Here is a 14,301-nt window from a genome sequence, read left to right as displayed (position 1 = left end):
AATACTCCTTTGATGGGGAGGTCTCCTTCAGTTCCAACACTGGAGACTCACAGGTCCTGACAATCTGCTACCATCATGTAAGTTTTTCACTGTGTCTGATCTGAAACTAGTTGCCCACAAGTTTCAGGACCACGGACAGCTCCAAGTGTAACTTTGTGGCTCTCCCTTCCAGCTAAAGTCAGGCTCTCTCCCTGTTGAACCAATATTTACTGGAGATCATCAAAATCATCATCATTTCAGCAGCCTTTCGAACTGATTCCTGGTTTTGCAGTTTTGACTTATTTTTTAGTCTTACATGCAAGTATCGCTTACCAAACACAATGTGTTCCCAGAAAATTGTTTATTAAACAAGCATTCACATAACGAGTCCACAATTTCTACTGATTCTTGTGGTGGCATTACTAAGCTGGGGTTTGACCAATCTGACCCTCCCGCCATAATTTCTTCCTGAAATGGCAGCCAACCAACAAAAGAAAGACGTACAATCTCTCCTGCACTTTGATTCATCCCAGTTCACTCCCTCTCCCCGCATGGTTTCTGCCCAAAAATGGCTGCTGTCAACCAGCAAAGCACAAACAAGTAAGGAAGTGAGCAAACTCCAGCTGTTCAGATATCTAAATCTGTGGGGTCTATAGCAAACTTTGGGCATAATGCATTACATTCGGATAAGTGAATTTTCACATAGAGAGCAGGTGAGCAGTGGAACCTGTGAGTATTATTTTGGGTCCCCTGTACAGTGATTAGAGACAGCTGTGATTAAGCAGTATACAACTTCTTAAAATAAATAAAAAAAAATAAAAAAACAAAAAACTCATTCAGACAAAGGCTGAGACCAAATCGAACCATTTTAAGCAGGCTGCCAGGGGGTTGGTTTGTTGAGTGAAATAAAGGACACTTACAGCAATCACTGAAATTTCCTTTCCTGTTGGATAATTTTTCAATGCATTTTTGATGGCGCATTATAAAAAAATGCAGGAAAGATTCTCAGCTGAGAGCTACTGAGAACCATGAAGTAGTTTTGCAATATCCTAATGATGTAGCAAGGTGCCCCTTCAAGGGTGGCTCATGAGTGGTGTCTGGATTCTAGATGTTTTTTGACACAAAACTGAACTCGGCCGTTCCTGACCTTCCCCAATGACCACGTGCTGAAGTCACTCTCAGAGGCACCCTATCCATCAGCTAGACAGTAACAACAAAGAAACAGCCAAGGTCACACTGCCAGGAAGCATCTGGCACGGCATGGTGTGTGGTTCATTTTATTTTTGTGGGGACCTCATTTGGCTTCCCTAATTTTCAGTTCTCTGCCAAAGTTTGATAGCACAAATAGGAAAGGTGTTTTTGCATCGGGACTTTGATACTGTCAGGATGACATCTGAGAGCTAGCGATAAGCGAGGAGTTTGCCACGTAGAGGCGCACACAACTGTAAATAACAGTTGTTGAGCTCTCCGGGGAATGTGCTCAATGCATGTTGCAGCCTCTGAAAACAATCCCAGAAGGGTTGACTATATATAGTGTACACAGACTCCTACTTGCTTTAGGAGAAAGCTTGGGACCTCTGCTAGAGGGCAGGATCAAAAACATTGCAGTCTAAGCACCGCCAACCAACTAGATGCTTCTTCGTCAAAAGGAGAGTGACTCAATTTCCTCTGTATACGGCACATTCTTTCCATGTAAACACACAAAAGCTCACCTTCACCAAACCAAGAATCAGCACCGATTGCATATGTTAATATATTCCAAGGCAAGACAATTTGTGACTATCCTTCTACTTTTGAGAGTTCAGTTCATCACATCCTCCAGTTGACCTCTTCATTGACCATTCAGCCTGATTTGCATTCACAAAGCTTACATGGAAGAAGAAGAAGAAGAAGAAGAAGAAGAGGAGGAGGAGGAGGAGGAGGAGGAGGAGGAGGAGGAGGAGGAGGAGGAGGAGGAGGAGGAGGAGGAGGAGGAGTTTGGATTTGATATCCCGCTTTTCACTACCCGGAGTCTCAAAGTGGCTAACATTCTCCTTTCCCTTCCTCCCCCACAACAAACACTCTGTGAGGTGAGTGGGGCTGAGAGACTTCAAAGAAGTGTGACTAGCCCAAGGTCACCCAGCAGCTGCATGTGGAGGAGCGGAGACACGAACCCATTTCCCCAGATTACGAGTCTACCACTCTTAACCACTACACCACACTGTTAAGATTACCTCTGACTTTTTTCCAGCATTCGTTCTGAATTGCTGGCGGGATGTTTATATATCTTCCCATTCGTCATCATTTGTTCCATGCTTTTAAATGCATTCCCACAACACTTTTCTAATGGCAAAACCCCCAGTTGGTTTTCTGTGCTAGCTTGACAGAGGACCCCAGTCCACATCAACTAGTTCCCAGTTCATTTCTGGGCCCAATTCAAGGTGCTTGTGCTAATGTGTAAAGCCCTAAATGACTTAGGCCAGCCTTTCCCAACCTTGGGTCCCCAGATGTTTTTGGCCTACAACTCCCATCATGCCTGACCACTGGTCCTGCTACCTAGGGATGATGGGAGTTGTAGGCCAAAAACATCAGAGGACCCAAGGTTGAGAAAGGCTGACTTAGGCCAAAAATATATGAAAGACCGGTTCCTTTTCTACTGTACCTCTTGGGTGTTACTGCCAGCAGAGGGAGCCCTCTTGGCAGTTCCACCACCCTCAGAGATTGCAGGGGGCAGGTGTGCAAACTTGAATAAAATATTAGGAGCACCAGGTAAGGCCCACCCCACATGATCGATCACAGGATGTGGTGCACACACACCATCTGAATGGCAATGCCCATCAACTGGGGGGAGGGGCTCAAATATTTCTTTGAGGGAGCCTAAGGGACTTTGGTGCCTAGGAGTTGGCTCCTGTGGCAGAGGGGGACCCAGGAGAGAGCATTCTCTGTAGTATCCCCTAAGTTGTGAAATTCCCTCCCCAGGGAGGTACACCAGGCACCTTCATTGTACAGCTTTTGCCACATAGTGAAAACATATCTCTTTACTCTGGTCTTTGACACTTGAGATATATAGGTGGTGTTCAACTACCAGTATGTTTTGCTCAGTATAGACTCATTGAAATGAATGAGCATGATTAAGTTAGGCCTATTAATTTCAGTAGTTGTGGACTATATTTTAGCTGTGATTGCAATTCATTTTAAACTGTTTTAACCGCTGTATTTTACAGTAGGTGACACTGTGGTCTAAACCACTGAGCCTCTTGCGCGTGCTGATCAGAAGGTCGGCGGTTCGAATCCCTGCGATGGGATGAGCTCCCATTGCTCTGTCCCAGCTCATGCCAACCTAGCAGTTCGAAAGCACACACAAAAAAAGTGCAAGTAGATAAATAGGTACCGCTCTGGCGGGAAGGTAAACGGCGTTTTCGTGCGCTGCTCTGGTTTCACTGTTCCATTGCACTAGGAGCAGCTTAGTCATGCTGGCCACATAACCTCGAAAAACTGTCTGCGGACAAACACCGGCTCCCTCGGCCTATAAAGCAAGATGAGCGCTGCAACCCCAGAGTCGTCTGTGACTGGACTTAACTGTCAGGGGTGCTTTACCTTTTTAGCCGCTGTATTTTACATTGCTGTAACCCACCTTCATACCTTGCGGTGCAGGGAGGGTAAAGGTAAAGGGACCCCTGATGGTTAGGTCCAGTCGTGGACAACTCTGGGGTTGCGGCACTCATCTCGCTTTACTGGCCGAGGGAGCCAGTGCACAGCTTCTGGGTCATGTGGTCAGCATGGCTAAGCTGTTTCTGGTGAACTAGAGCAGCACACCGAAACACTGTTTACCTTCCTGCCCAAATGGTACCTATTTATCTACTTGCACTTTGACGTGCTTTCAAACTGCTAGGTTAGCAAGAGCAGGAACCGAGCAACGGGAGCTTACCCCATTGCAGGGATTCGAACCACCGACCTTTGGATTGGCAAGCCCTAGGCTCTGTGGTTTAACCCACAGCACCACCCGCGTCCCTGCAGGGAGGGTAATAAACCTAATAATAACCATAATAATTTAACTGCAGAAACCTAAATTTCCAGAAATGCATTTGAATCCAAGTAGGTCCAAGTAGGAAGGAAAGAGGGCAACTCTTTAAAAAAATAATGCCAAAAACATCTTGAATTAATGTCAGAACTGGGTACCTAACAAAACTGCTTTTCACATTAGAGGTAGGCAGAGATTAGATTGGTTCCTACTTGCAGATCTCTGGGTGATTTCCAGGAGATGGATAAGTACCGGTATTTCTGACTCCCAATTGCTTAATAGTAGCAACAACTAAAAGCTCACCCACCCCCTAGATAGAATCATAGAACTGTAGAGCTGGGAGGGACCATGAGGATCATCTAGTTCAACCCCCTCCAATGCAGGAATCATTTGCCCAAGGTGGGGCTCAAACCCTCAACACCTGAGATGAAGAATTTCCTGCTTGCGGCAGTGGCGTTGTCACTGCAACATTGGCACAACGCCTGCCCTCTCCATCACTCACCCAGCCCAGATCAGGAGGAAGAGGGGACCACAAAACTCTGAAAAGCAAAGAATGGAGCAGCATTGACCACCCACATACCCCAGTATCCATGGCAACACTGTTGGTGCCCACCAGTCATGAAGATGTTGTATCCCAAGTCAGCTAAGAATGCCATCATTCAAGGGCAACCCAGGGTTGTGAGGTGGACTCACGGTGGAAACAGGCAACATAAAAATAACTTAGACTTTCTATTTGGCTCTGAGTGATGTTGAAGGATATATAATTTGCAGGCAGCCAAAGGCTCAAAGCAGCATGAACGACATCCTGCCCCATTTTGAGCTATGCCTAGCTTCCAATCTCGGCTCTTACTCTTTTCCCAAAACAAACTACAATCGCAAAAGTAAGTGAAACTTCCTAATGTTCCTTTTGTGCGCGTACACACACACACACACACACACACACGTCGGAGAAGGAGAGGATGGAAACTATTTTAGATAGCGCCTTCTCCCTGCCATCTCTAGGGCCATGAAATGCTGACAGCTTTGATTCTCAGGCTTAAATTATATCTCAGTGCCTGGCTGAAAACGGTGTGTTGCAATGTCAGTGGTAGCGGAATACAGCCGAGCGGTAAAACTATTTCAGGATTTAGTGCTTGTGTATTCTTTCTCTTTATGCAGCTTTCCATCAAGAAGGTTGCTATGCGTCCCTTCCACGTGGACATTTCCTGCCCACCTGCCATCCAAGGCGCATTAACTGCCAGGCAACTGGCTTGAAATGTACCTAGACCTTGCGCATGAACAAAACTCCGAATCACAATGCAAAGCTACAGAAGCGTCATTTTTGATTTCTTCGGATTGGTGGCCTCTCCCTTTCTTAAGGCTTGACGGGTGTCCTGATATAATCTGGTGGTGTGTGTGTGTGTGTGTAATCTGTCAGCCTGTGGTCCATATTCTCTTCTGGGCAAATTTCCCAGGGTGGCAGGCAGGACTAGAGGAAAAGCAGGTGGAGCAAAAATAATAATAATGTTACACTAGTCCAGGCATCCCCAACCTGCGGCCCTCCTGATGTTTTGGCCTACAACTCCCATGATCCCTAGCTAACAGGACAAGTGGTCAGGGAAGATGAGAATTGTAGTCCAAAACATCTGGAGGGCCTAAGGTTGGGGATGCCTGCACTAGTCATGCATCCTTCTCTGTTCTCCATCCAGACAAGCCAAAGTTCAAGGATATATTCTAGCCAGGCAGAAACACGCTGTGGCCTAAGGAGCTGTGGCCTATGGAGAAGGGGTGTGGTCTTTGAAGAGGGACAAATAGACAGGCATAGAGGGCCACATTCCACTCCCAGCCATGTCCCTGCTATAGCAACCCCACCTCATGAGATGGGACCTTAGTCCAAGGCAGTGCAATGGGCTGTCACCTCACAGGAAGGACCTGGCAGGATCACAGAACTGTAGAATTGGAAGGGACTCAAGGGTCATCTAGTCCAACCTCCTGCAATGCCGGAAAAGGAATTATAGACTGGGGAGGGATTTTGCAATTGATAGTGTGTGCCCCCACTCTTTACTTATATCCCACTTTTCATCCAAGGAGCTCTAGGCTGCCTGCACGGTGTTATTTTCAACCAGCTTATATTCAGAGCAGACCGCTTGGAATTAATAGCCATGGCTAACTTTTTTTAAAAAAAATAATATTTATTGTATTTTCTGAAAACAACAACAAATTAAACAAAGAACAACAACAACAAACTAAAAAAAGAAAAACCAAATACAAAACAGTTAAAAGAAAAAACATCCAAAAATAACAACAAAAAACAATATGTCATTATGCTAAAAAAAATTCCATTTTCTTATCATCTTTTTCTGACTTCCTCCTGTTTCCCCTAATTTACGTCCCTCAGAATATTTCACGTAACTTCCGAATTTAACCCTTATCACATCTTTTATAAATACCATTCAATCTTCGAAATTAAAACATTTAAAATCTAAAATCATTTATATCTAAAAAAATATTTGCTTCAAATTATACATGTGACAGCCTATCCTTCTTCTAGAATCAAAATTTCAAATATTACAATACTTTTTAAAATACAATTTAAATTTTCCCCATTCTTTTTCCACCACGTCGTCTCTCAGATTACGGATTCTCCCGGTCATTTCCGCAGGCTCCATATACTCCAACATCTTCATCTGCCATTGTTCAATAGTAGGTAGCTCTTCCATTTTCCAGTTCTTTGCTATTACATACAACACTAAATTTCTATCACATTTCAAAATGTCATTACCTAGAATGCCTAACAAAAAGGCTTCAGGCTTTTTCTTAAAGGTATATCTGAGAATTTTTTTCAATTCATTGTAAACCTTTTCCCAAAAGTCCTTCACCTTAGGGCACACCCACCACATATGAAAAAAGTTCCTTCAGATTGCTTGCATCTCCAACACTTATTACTTAAACCATGATGTATTTTGGCCAATTTAACAGGGGTCAAATACCATCTGTAAATCATCTTCATAAAGTTCTCCCTTAATAAACTGCACGCCGTGAATTTGATATTTTGATTCCACAGTCTCTCCCAGTCCTCCATCATAATGTTGTGCCCTAAGTCTTTTGCCCAATCAATCATTGCCGATTTCACCAGCTCATCTTGTGTATGCCACCCCAATAACAAATTGTACATTCTGGAAAGATTTTTACTTTTCGGTTCTAGTAGTTCTGTCTCCAACTTAGATTTTCCTGTCTGAAAACCAATTTTCCTGTCTGCTTTAAATGTTTATTTAATCTGATGATATTGTAGCCAGTTTGTAACTTGGTCTTTCAATTGTTCGTAAGTTTTTATGTTAAAACTCTGTCCTTCTTGTATCAAAATGTCTTTATATTTCGGCCATTGTCAATCCAAGTTTGTACTTTTATGTGCCTTAGCTTCCAAAGGTGATAGCCATCTGGGTGTTTTGCTTTCTATAAAAACCTTATATTTCATCCAAATTTTAAACAGGGAATTTCTGATTATATGTTTCTTAAACCCGCTATGTACTTTACATTTGTCATACCATAAATAAGCATGCCAGCCAAAAACATTGTCGTGTCCCTCTAAATCTAATACATCAGCATTATCTAACAAAAACCAATCTTTCAACCAGCAGAAAGCTGCAGCCTCATAATAGGTTCTTAAATCTGGCAGGGAAAATCCCCCTCTATTTTTTGCGTCTATTAAAATCTTATATTTAATCCTGGGTTTCTTTCCCTGCCAGATAAATTTCGTTAAGTCTTTCTGCCATCTTTTGAAACACTCCATCTTATCTATAATTGGCAACGACTGAAATAAGAATAGCATTTTTGGCAAAACATTCATTTTTATCACAGAAATTCTACCTAATAATGACAATTTCAGTCTAGTCCACATTTCTAAATCTTTCTTTATCTCATTTCACACTTTCTCATAGTTGTCTCTATATAGGTTTAAATTGTTTGCAGTTGGAATTAATAGCCATGGCTAACTTAGGTCTGTTAATTTCAATGTGAGTGAACGTTAGCTGAATGCAACCCATGATTCTCACTATTCCGATTTTATCCTCTCAATGAACCTGCAAAGAGACAGTGACTGGCCCAAGGTTCATGGCTGAGAAGGGATTTGAATCTTAGTCTCCCAGGTCCTAGTACAGTGCTCTAACCAGTAGAGAGCCTTGAAAGACAGGCAGCTTTCGTAGAGCTGCCTGGATAAGAATTTTGCCAGTGTGGCATGACCACTGAACACTCGGACTTAGCTTAACAGGAGAGCACAGGTTTCCCATGTATAACTTTCCAGTTTCAATTGATTCAATATACAGTGGTACCTTGGTTTATGAACTGAATCCGTTCTGGAAGTCCATTCTTAAACCAAAGCGTTCTTAAACCAAGGTGTGCTTTCCCATAGCAGCGGGGTCTCAATTTACAAATGGAACACACTCAATAGGAAGCAGAACACATTCTGCTTCCAAGGAAAAGTTCACAAACCCAAACAAGTTGTTAATCCAAGTTGTTCATAAACTAAGCTGTTCTTAAACCAAAGTACTGTATTGAGTGGTCTTGGCAAAGACTGATCAAACAGCAGATTTCACAATACGTATGGGACCATACATAGGAAGCTGTTGCACACTGAATCCGAGCATTGGTCCATTGTGTGGTGAGAGGGCGCAAGCTGAAAAGCTTGTGGTGATGAAACAATTTCCATAGCATCATGTTGAGGTCCTCTCAATGTTCTTAGTGTTGTTTTTCTTCTTACATAGCTCCTATAGCAGTAGTAATTGTGCTCTAGCTACAGTATAATAATATTTACACTCTCACTGTGGGTTATTGCACTAAAGTAAGAAGGGGGGGGACCAAATCTCTGCTATTTGCTTACAATACAATGCCAGAGCCCCCTGCTGCAAAATTGGGTAAAGCCCTGAACAGCGATATTCTGCTCCAGTGCCAGTTAAACTGCAAGAATTCCTTCCCTAAATGCTAAGGGTATGTTTTCTTCGAAAAGAAGAGTTTCCTGGCCTTCTAGAAAGCAACACATCAAAACGAGAATACTGGAATACTGTGTCCAGTTTTGGGCACCACAGTTCAAGTAGGATACTGACAAGCTGGAACGTGTCCAGAGGAGGGCAACCAAAATGGTCAAAGGCCTGGAAACGATGCCTTATGAGGAACGGCTTAGGGAGCTGGGTATGTTTAGCCTGGAGAAGAGAAGGTTAAGGGGTGATATGATAGCCATGTTCAAATATATCAAAGGATGTCCTATAGAGGAGGGAGAAAGGTTGTTTTCTGCTGCTCCAGAGAAGTGGACACAGGGCAATGGATTCAAACTACAAGAAAGAAGATTCCACCTAAACATTAGGAAGAACTTCCTGACAGTAAGAGCTGTTTGACAGTGGAATTTGCTGCCAAGGAGTGTGGTGGAGTCTCCTTCTTTGGAGGTCTTTAAGCGGAGGCTTGACAGCCATGTGTCAGGAATGCTTTGATGGTGTTTCCTGCTTGGCAGGGGGTTGGACTGGATGGCCCTTGTGGTCTCTTCCAACTCTATGATTCTATGAGAGACGCCGGTTCCTTCGGCCGCTAGACTGCATCATCCAGTGGGCTGCTTTTTATCTCATTCTGAAGTGCGCTTTGCAAACATCCCCTAATGAATGTTGGGCAGGTAGTTCACAAAAAAATGCCATCTGGTTCGCTGCAGACACTGCATCCCATGTTATTAGCCAGCCACCATATTTCAAAGCGAATCCAAGCACGGCTGATGTTCTAAAGTCTTCGGGGCTCCCGGCTGGGGAGGAAAGGTTGCCATCGTCAGGGCAGATTGATTCACCTCCCCCTTCATTTGCATTTGTCATTAGCAAGGCCTCCCAGCCTTCTCCCCCAGCTCTCGTTTGTGCCTATAATAACTAACCCAACCGGCTATTTCCGGAAGCCAAGGAAAATAAAGGAGAGAAATATAACAGGCCTGCTGAGATGTATTCTTTGCCAGGTTCCCCCATTTGGCGGCTGTTGCTTTATAAAGATATAGAATTCTGGGTCGCCGTAATATAGCAGATCCATGTTGGCCCTTAATACTGTTGTTTTTCTCCTTTATGACCTGTTGAGATGTAAGTGATTGAAAAACGGCTCCATTAAATTCCCAGTGACTGCGGCTTCTAAAGGGGAGTGGGGAGAGTGCGGGCTGGGAGGGAGAAACAGAAAAGTATAACCTACAGAGCTATAAATATTTCTTTTCATTCCTGATCAAGGAAAGTCAGCAGTCCTGTTGCAATCAGATTGTGCGGAGCAAAAGAGACCTGAAAGTACACAGAATCTCATTCAACACACACACACACACCCGCGAAACGAAGAAGACTCTGGTAGCGATGCAAAGAGGAGTTAAGCAGACTTTTAAACAAGTGTCCATAGTTGCATTGCTATTGTTGCAAGATATCAGATATCTATTGGATTTTGCAGCAGGCTATGAAGCTAGTTCATTTTTTTTTTGAATTTTAATTTTTTTTATTATTATTATTATTTATTTTAAATGAACTATTTATTCAGAAGATATAAATACCTCTTAACAAAAATCTGCAGCTGATTTACAGAAAAAAGAATCATCGTACAATAAGATATGCACAAAGTTCAGAATACAATTAATACATTTCGAATGTGTCATTTAAAACAGCCACTAAACAAGGTAGCACTCTCAAGCATCTCCAATAGACCTTTTTTTTCCCCCTCCCCCTCCCCTCCCACCCTGGGTGGGAGGGAGGAGAGAAGCTAGTTCATTTTAATCATTTTTTTTTCATTTTTTTGCAGGCTTCACCAACCAGGCGTCCTCCAGTCATTTTGGATTAGAATTTTTGCAACCCCTTTTTTTAATGCCCAAGCTTTTGGTTCAGAGAAAAGGAGAATAAGAAGCAACATGACAGAAGTTTGTGGGATTATGCATGGCGTGGAGAGAGTGGAGAGAAGAACACCCCCCCCCCCATAACACTAGAACTTGTGAACATCTAATGAAGCTGAATATTGGAAAACACAGGGCAAGAGACATTGACAAGCAGGATTAAACAGTCCAGTGCACAAATTAGAGCGAGCGGGAGAATCATAGAATTGTAGAGCTAGAGGGGACCCCAAAGGTCATCTAGTCCAACCCCCTGAAATGCAGGAATATTTTCCCCAATGCGGGGCTCGAACCCCCAACCCCGGGATTAAGAGTCTTGTGCTTTACCAACTGAGCTATCCAGCCTCCTGGGGGGTCCTATCTCTTATATTTTGTGGTGCTGCCCTCCAATACTGATTTGATAGCCATGCTTTTGATGACTGCACTTGTGGGTTTCATTAATAGCCCATATGTTTCCATCACTAACGTGAGCACTATCCCCTACAATACACCCCCCCCCCCAAGAGCAGCTTAAAAATCTACCAGCTTTAAAAACTGAACTTTATATACCACATGTCATTCCAGCTTCATGGGGTCCCATCTGATAAACGCATTATATCCCAGCCGATCTTGCCCGTTGGTCTCCTAGAGTTGAATTTTGAAAGAAAGTGATGGATAAGTTAATGCAGCCTTTTCCAATTGTGTCTTGGGAAGCAATCCTATTATAACAAGATCCGCCAGGCTGAGCGGGTTGGGATCCGGCAAATTTCTGGCTTAAGCTGAAAGTTTCCCACCACAACCAAATTATGCTGTCTTAACTCTCTCATGTTTGGCTCGCCTGGAGGTAAAACAGTATATTTCCCGCTACCCTGGTTCAACTGGGACCCAGCTGGCTGAGCTGAGCTTGGCAGAGCTTAAGACAGCATAAGCTGTGGGGAAGGGGTATTCCAGCAGCAGGATGACACCAGAGAGGCAGGGACTTAGGCTGGATCCTAAGCCCAATCAACTTGGTCATGTGACCTGACAACCTGGTGTAAGATAAGCCAGCAAAAGGGCTGGTACACTTGAAACACAGTTTTAAAGGCTTGTTTCCCCTCTACTAGGCTTAGGTTGGCTCAGCCAGCAGTAGCTCCACTGTAGAACAGAGTTTGGATCTGCTGTAACTTTACACTGGCTGAATTTACCCTGACTTAGAATCATCAAGTTGGAAGGGGTCTCCAGGGGTCATCTAGCCCAATCCTCTGCAATGCAGGATTCTCAATGAGAGCACCCTTGGAACCTCCGCTTACAAACTTCCAATGAAGGACCACAAGCTTAACATGAGTCAACTATTTAATGCAGCAGCAAATAAAATAAAATAAAATAAAATAAAAGCTAATGCTATTCTAGGCTGCATCAATGGAAGTATAGTAATCAGATCAATTTGGGAAGTAATAGTCCCACTCTATTCTGCCTTGGTCAGACCACAACTGGAATACTCTGTCCAGTTCTGGGCACCGCAGTTTAAGAAATATATTGACAAGCTGCAAAGTGTACAGAGGAGGGCAACCCAGATGATCAAGGGTCTGGAAACCAAGGCATATGAGGAACGGTTGATGGAACTGGGTATCTTTAGCCTGGTAAAGAGGAGACTGAGAGTGTCAGGGTCGAGTCAGATGAGGAGGAGTGGTGGCAAGCCCCCCCCCCCTGACAGGGCAGCACCCACAGAGGAATCTGAGGAGTTTGTACCTGGGGAGGACTGGTGGCGGCACTCCTCAGAGGAGGAGGAATCTGACAGGGAGGAGGAGGCAAGACCAGAGCTAGAGGAAGAAGTGGGGCCAGAAGCAGGTCCCAGTCAGGACAGGAATCAGCCGATCCCCTCTCCTCCTCCCTTCTCAGCTGTGGAACGCCGAGCTGAGAAGCGTAGGCGGCAATTGGAGACAGCTGTAGCTCATAGGAAGCGTGGGAGTGAACCAGCTTCTTAAGGAAGCCGACTAGCCCACTCTACAGCTTCTGCAACCGTTGTGCTGGGCGCGTGGTTGCTTTTGCTCGTCTTGTTCCTGTGTTTCTGGTTGTTCCTGACTCCTGGCTTGTTCCTGATCGACTTGGTTTGTTCCTGACTTGGACTGTCCTTGACTTCGGCTTCTCCTGACCCCAGTACTGATACCTGACTTTGGCTGGCTTCTGACCTGGACTGTTTGACCTTGGCTTATCTCACCCTGACTGCTGCGCTTCAGCACGCCAACTTGTTGGTGCCCTAACAGAGAGTAGATATGATAGCCATCTTTAAATATCTCAAGGGCTGTCACATGGACGATGCGGCAAGCTTGTTTTTCTCCTGCACTGCAAAATAGGACCCAAACCAATGGATTCAAGTTACAAGAAAAGAGATTCCCACTAAACATCAGGAAGAGCTTTCTGGTAGTGGAAGAGACTCTATGAGAGGTTGTGGACTCTCCTTCCTTGGAGGTTTTAAAGCAGAGGTTAGATGGCCATCTGCCATCCACGATCTATCTGAGATTCCTGCAATGCAGGGAGTTGGACTAGATGACCCTTGGGATCCCTTCCAGCTCTGCAAGTTTATGATTCCATGATACACCACGCTTGCTCTGTGATCATCACTGTTGATGTATTGGGGATGGGGTGAAAGCATCAAATGGAGAAATTATGAACAGTGGGAAACGGCCTGCAGAATCTCTCTCTTTCCCAAAGTACATTTCTTTCACTTTGCCTTTTAAATCACACTTTGAAAGTCATGTCTGGAGAGAAGGGGAATAATAAACAGCTATAGAAAAAGCCAAGTTTTTTATGACATTTTTATTCTAAAGATTCCTCTGAATGAAACACAAGCTTTACTAGCAATTGGTTATTTTATCTAATCTGTTCCTTAGGGCTAAATTGACTTCCTCCCCACCTATCTGCCTTTTAAGGCTTTGTATTTGGAATGTTTTGTTTTGTTTTGATTTCTTTCCTTTGCTAAAAGTGGGGAGCGGGGGAGGACGACACACCACCATCTCTCTTTTTTAATCTGGCTCTGTGATAATCAGTAAGCATAGATAACCCAGCAAATACTATCCAAGTCTTTTAAAGAAGGAACAGCCACAATTTCTTCCTCTCATACAACCTTGCATGAAAAGTTCAGAGTTTCCAAAGAGCAGAACTAAACAGTGCCTGTTCAGAGATGCAGCGTGCTGACACCACTCAAACACAGATGCTATCTGCAAGTTGCCATCCTCATGCAACTTCAGCCCATTGCTTGCAATGCTGGAACTATAGCCTTGCAATCCTGTGGTCCCCAGGAGGGCATCACACTGGCCATCCAGATGCTGATAGAAATCCTGCAAGCAGGACCCGAATGCAATAGCACCCTCCCTACTTGTCCTTCCCAGAAACACAGAGGCTGCCTCTGATAGTGGAAGGAGAACATAGCCATGGACACCACCCATCCTTCATTTGTCTAATTCAGGCATCCCCAAACTACAGCCCTCCAGGTGTTTTGGGACTACAA

Source organism: Lacerta agilis, chromosome 7 (assembly GCF_009819535.1).
Source record: "Lacerta agilis isolate rLacAgi1 chromosome 7, rLacAgi1.pri, whole genome shotgun sequence".
Lineage (NCBI taxonomy): Eukaryota > Metazoa > Chordata > Lepidosauria > Squamata > Lacertidae > Lacerta > Lacerta agilis.
Note: the sequence above shows the minus strand (reverse complement) of the source record.